The 6,137-nt window shown below is 43.6% G+C and overlaps 1 pseudogene; it reads right to left on the bottom strand.

Annotated features, from left to right (window-relative positions):
* Positions 1 to 2,105: 2,105 nt before the first annotated feature.
* On the bottom strand, positions 2,106 to 2,676 carry LOC111540587 (annotated as a pseudogene).
* Between the last annotated feature and the right edge of the window lie 3,461 nt (positions 2,677 to 6,137).

Below are 6,137 nucleotides of genomic sequence, written 5' to 3'. Positions count from 1 at the left end.
CATTTTATACAAGATAAGGTGAATATTCAGAGGAAAAGGGAGTAGAGGAAGAATCAATTATGCAAAAGTCTCAGGGTAGGTGGAGGAATGATTTGTTCTGCACCTGGGAAGATAAGCTTGTAATTGACATTATCAGTGTGACTCTAGCAAACTTTAGTTTTAGGAGCTAGACTTAGATGGTACACCTAAAGTTACAATGGACATGTTCTTATTTTATGGGAGGATGTACATCTTGAAAGGTTTTGAGGCCAGCAAAGAGTTTACTTGGGAAAAATTTATGAGGGCCATCATCTGGAGATGTATGAGGCCTTCTGCCTTTCTGTGAGGGTCTGGGTAATGTGTGATGCTTTGACACCAAGTCATAAAGTAATAGCTATCTATTTGGGAAAAGGATAGCAGTGCTGCATGACCCAGTCTCTAGGCATAACTTTGCCTTTGCATAACAAGTTTGGGGGTCCTAAGATGTTTTATTTCTCCTTTACAAGTCACAGGGACTGCTCAGCTGAATGAGCCCTGCTTCCAACCATCTCTCAACTTTGAATCATCACCTCAGCCTTGTTTTTTTTTTTTTTTTAATTGAGATGAGGTCTCACTCTGTTGCCAGGCTGGAGTGCAGTGGTAAAATTACGGCTCACTGCAGCCTCAATCTCCCAGGCCCAAGAGATCCTCCCACCTCACCCTCCAGGGTAGCTGGGACCACAGGTGTGTGCTAGCACGCCTGGCTAATTTTTGTATTTTTTTGTAGAGCTGTGGTTTTACTATGTTACCCAGATTGGTCTTGAACTCCTGGGCTGAAGTGATCCACCCACCTCAGCCTCTAAAAGTGCTATGATTACAGGTGTGAGCTACTGTGTCTCGCCCACTTAAGCCTTTTTTTTTTGAGACGGAGTCTCACTCTGTTGCCCAGGCTGGAGTGCACTGGCACAGTCTCAGCCCACTGCAGCCTCCGCCTCCCGGGTTCAAGCTGTTCTCCTGCCTCAGTCTCCTGAGTAGCTGGGACTACAGGTCTAGGCAACCACACCTGGCTAATTTTTGCATTTTTAGTAGAGACAGGGTCTCACCATATTGGCCAGGCTGGTCTCGAACTCCTGGCCTCAGGTGATCTGCCCTCCCAAAGTGCTGGGATTACAGGTGTGGGCCACCATGCCCGGCCCCACTTAAGCCTTTGTTATCTTTGTTGTCCTTGATATAAACCTCTGGATGTGATTTGTTTTTACTACTCAAGTTTCTCACAGATGACCTGGGCTCATAGTTCCAAGAGATTTTTGAGGTCTGTGTATTTATTTCTTCTTTGTTCTTTTTATTTCAATATGAGCTCAACATTGTGGGGCAAATAGAATTAAACAGTGGATGCTGTGGCAGAATCTTATTAAGGACATTCTAGAACTTTAGTGGCTGTTCTGGTGAACTTTGGATGTGAATAAGCTAATCTATTTTTGGCACCTTACAATCACTGGTTAAAAGTTTCCATATATTCAATAGTTAGTGTTTTTAAATGACCAGGAAGAGCCCTCTCAAAGGAAAATTCTAAAATAGCTTCTATTAAGGACTTATTAGAAAAGGCCAATAAAAATGTAGAGAACCTAAAAGCCAACCTTGAAATCTCTTCTCTGTCTTTTGCCTAACCCAGGATTAACTTACATCCTAGACCCCTGGCCCTCAACTTCCTCCTGCCTTTCTATTGGGGGAACCTGCCCCCAATATTTCAATGTAGGTTCTTTCTATTTTCCGTAGGTGTCGTCTGGCTGAGAAATAAAGAGAGACAGTACAAAGAGAGGAATTTTATAGCTGGGCCACCGGGGTGACATCACTTATTGGTAGGACTGTGATGCCCGCCTGAGTCTCAGACCAGCATGTTTTTATTAAGGGTTTCAAAAGGGGAGGGGGGTGTAAGAACAGAGAGTAGGTACAAAGATCACATGCTTCAAAGAGTGAAAAGCAGAACCACTGATAAGAGTCTAACAAAGATCACATGCTTCTGAGGGAACAGGGCAAAAGCAGAACCACTGATTAGGGTCCAACAAAGATCACAGGGCAAAGGGCAAAAGCAGAACCACTGATAAGGGTCTATGTTCAGCGGTGTACATATTGTCTTGATAAACATCTTTTTTTTTTTTTTTTTCCTAGTTGTCAAATGATCCTTTATTGAAATATTTTCCTTTGTGCTTAACTGGCTGGGCATTCCACAGCACCACTGTTGATGTCATCTATCATGTCATGAGGGTGGCGGCCATCAACAGTACAGCCCACAGACTGGGCAGTCCCCAGGATCTCTTTAATTGTTCCAGAGAGTTCTCTGGCTAAGGATAGGTGCCACATCTGTTGAGCAATGTTGATGATCTCATCTAAAGTGATATTCCCACTGTGTTTAATGTTTTTCTGTTTCTTTCTGTCTCTTGGTGGTTCCTTGAGGGCTTTGATGATCAGGGCAGAGGTAGAAGGCACCACCTCAATCTGGGCCTGTCTGTTCTGAGTGGTCAGTTTCACTGTAATCCTCAGGACCTTCCAATCACCTGTTGTCTTGGCAATGTCATCACCAGCCTTTTTTGGAGACAGACCCAGGGGGCCGATCTTGGGGGCCAGCATAGAAGTGGCACCGACTTCACCTCCAGTGCACCTCAGGTATACTTTGATCTCATTGGGGTTGAACTTCGGCAGCATGGTGGAGGCAGCTGGTGTCGGATGAACCCGGATTTGGGACGACCGAAGAAAGTTGCACCTTGGCCTCCTCTGAGCCAAAAGCCAAGAGTGATAAACAAAACAACAGAAAACAGGGTTCGAGAGCAGAGAACCAGTCTGACCACAAATCTACCAGGGCTGAGTTTTCCCAACCCTAGTAAATCTGAGGGTTCTGCAGGAGACCAGGGCTTATCTCAGTCCTTATCTCAACTGTACAAGACAGACATTCCCAGAGCAGCTGTTCATAGACCTCCCCCCAGGGACACATTCTTTTCCCAGGGTATTAATATTAATATTCCTTGCTAGGAAAAGAATTTAGTGGTATATTTCCTACTTGCACGTCTGTTTATAGGCCCTTTGCAAGAAGAAAAATATTTTTGCCCAACCCCGTAGGCAGTCAGACCTTATGGTTGTCTTCCCTTGTTCCATAAAAATTGCTATTATTCTGTTGTTTTTTAAGGTGCACTGATTTCATATTGTTCAAACACACGTTTTACTGTCAATTTGCACAGTTAACACAATTGTCACAGTGGTCCTGAGGTGATGTACATCCTCGGCTTACAAAGATAACAGGATTAAGAGATTAAAGTAAAGACAGGCATAAGAAATTATAAAAGTATTATTTGAGAACTGATAAATGTCCATATTAAGATGAAATCTTCATAATTTATGTTCCTCTGCTGTGGCTCCAGCAGGTCCCTCCGTTCAGGGTCCCTTACTTCCTGTAACACCTTTCTTCTATTCATTCCCTTCCTGCTGTGTCTTCCTTAGGTCTTCTTCGCTTTCCTCCATTGCTCCTTCCTAAACACCCCCCTTTCAATGGACAATATCCCTTCATGATGCTTTACACCTAAGTGATGATGATGACCAACTTAGCTAACTTTATTGTTTTAAACCTTAGTCAAGTTTAGGTTTGCATAATCTAGTTAAGAACCTTCTAAATCCTCCTACATAAAGAGGAAAATTCATTGAAGAATTTAGGATTATTTTAAGAATTTATAGGGTGGAGACCAGGTACGGTGGCTCACGCCTGTAATCCCAGTACTTTGAGAGGCCAAGATGGGCAGATCACGAGGTCGGGAGTTCAAGACTAGCTTGGCCAATATGGTGAAACCCATCTCTATTAAAAATACAAAAATTAGCCGGGCGTGGTGGCTCGCGCCTGTAGTCTCAGCTACTCAGGAGGCTGAGGCAGAAGAATCACTTGAACCCGGGAGGCAGAGGTTACAGTGAGCCAAGATCATGCCACTGCACTCCAGCCTGGGCAACAGAGCAAGACTCCATCTCAAAAAAAGAAAAAAGAATTTATAGGATGGATACTGTAATCTCTATCCATGAGTTCATCTCCTTACAGAATTCAGAGATGATGAAACTCTTATATAATTAATGGATCTTCTCTTATACTCTCCAGATAGAAGATCTTGAAGAATTTTTATTTTTTATAAATATATTTTAAGAGACAGGATTATGCCATGTTGCCCAGTCTGGTCTCAAACTCCTGGGCTCAAGCTGTCCTGCCTCATCCACCCAAAGTGTAGGGATTACAGGTGTGAGCCACTGTGCCCAACCAAATCTTGAAGAATTAGTTAGGGATATAACTTCTAAAAGGATAAATCCAGTTTTGTTTTGTTTTTGAGATGGAGTCTCACTCTGTCACCCAGGCTGGAGTGCAGTGGCACAATTTCAGCTCACTGCAACCTCCGCATCCCAGGCTCGAGTGATTCTCCTGCCTCAGCCTCCCAAGTAGCTGAGATTACAGTCGCCTGTGGCCACGCCTGACTAAATTTTTGTATTTTTAGTAGAGATGGGGTTTCACCATCTTGGCCAGGCTGGTCTTGAACTCCTGACCTCCTAATCTACCCGCCTCAGCCTCCCAAAGTGCTGGGATTACAGGTGTGAGCCACTATGCCTGGTCATAAATCCAGTTTTATCAGACTAAAGTGAATTATCTTGATCATAATATCATCATGCAAAAGAGAAAGTCTCTTTATCTTCAGAGAAAGGAAGCTGTTTATGATTTTACCTGGCCAATTACCAGAACATAATTTGGAGAATTTCTTGGACTCATGATATTGTAGACACTGGATTCTGAATTTGTCTATACTGGCTCCCCCTTTATATAATCAAAACTAGTCGACACACCTGAGTTCTTGTCCCAAATAAACTCACTACCCTTGAATTCCCTAATTGTTATAAACTCTACTTTCTATTTGTGTATAAAAAATCAGGAGAAATTTTAGAGGTGTTAACAGTATGATGGACATCAAACACCCATTTCTTGTTACATCTTCTCATTTGGCCCTGTAGCAGATGCCTATCCTCTTTGGGTACTTGCAGCTGCAAAGTTAACTAAAGCCACTGAAGACTTAATCTTAGTAGCTTCACTTAACCTCATGGTCAAGACATTCAGATCTTATTGTTCTTTTATTTTTTAGAGATGGAGCCTTGCTATGTTGTCTTGAGCTCCTGGGCTCAGCAAACCTTCCATCTCAGGCTCCTGCGTAGCTGGGACTACAGGCAAAAGCCACTGTGCCCAGCTCAGCCCTCATTCTTGAATGAAAACACCACTTTTCTGCCTCTAGATTTGAGGCAGGAAAATAGGGTCTGGAGGCAGGGAACCTAAGGCCAATTGCTGACTGGATATCAGAGGCCACTCCCTTTTCAACCCCTCCTTTTTCTTAATGGCAGTTGAAAAATGAACCTACAGCCAGGTGCAGTGGCTCACACCTGTAATCCCAACACTTTGGGAGGCTGAGGTGAGTGGATCACCTGAGGTCGAGAGTTTGAGATCAGCCTGACGAACATGGAGAAACCCCATCTCTACTAAAAATACAAAATTAGCCGGGCGTGGTGGTGCATGCCTGTAATCCCAGCTACTCAGGAGGCTGAGGCAGGAGAATCACTTGAACCTGGGAGGTGGATGTTGTGGTGAGCCGAGATTTTGCCATTGCACTCCAGCCTGGGCATCAAGAGCGAAACTCTCTCTCAAAAAATAGGAAAAATGAAGATACTTCTGATTGGACCTCTCTCACATCCAATCAGACTGATTATTGGCCACTACTTCATTTGCATGGAACCAATGGGAAACCTCTGGAGGGTATTTAAACCCCAGAAAATTCTGTACCTTGGTACCGCTTGCTGGAGATCGCTCCAACCCTGGGGAGTGTGCTTTCATTTAAACTAAATCTCTTGCTTTCACTGTCTTGCTTTGTGTGTTTGTCCAATTCTTTGTTTAAAATGCCAAGAACCAGGACAATTACCCTCAACTGGTAACATATTTTGGTGAGCCAGCCAGGAGGAGCCCAAAGTTTGGGATTTATTTTTCTCTTTTTCCTCTTTCTCTTTCTCTCTTCCTTTCCAATTTGGGATCCTTGGTGGACAGTACTAAGCATGGAGGCAACAACATGTTTCTGGCCAGGGCCACTCTCCATGTTTCAGGTGACTTAAACCTTCTTTCC

Source organism: Piliocolobus tephrosceles, chromosome 10, assembly GCF_002776525.5.
Source record: "Piliocolobus tephrosceles isolate RC106 chromosome 10, ASM277652v3, whole genome shotgun sequence".
Taxonomy (NCBI): Eukaryota; Metazoa; Chordata; class Mammalia; order Primates; family Cercopithecidae; genus Piliocolobus; species Piliocolobus tephrosceles.
This window is presented reverse-complemented; position numbering and strand designations above follow the sequence as displayed.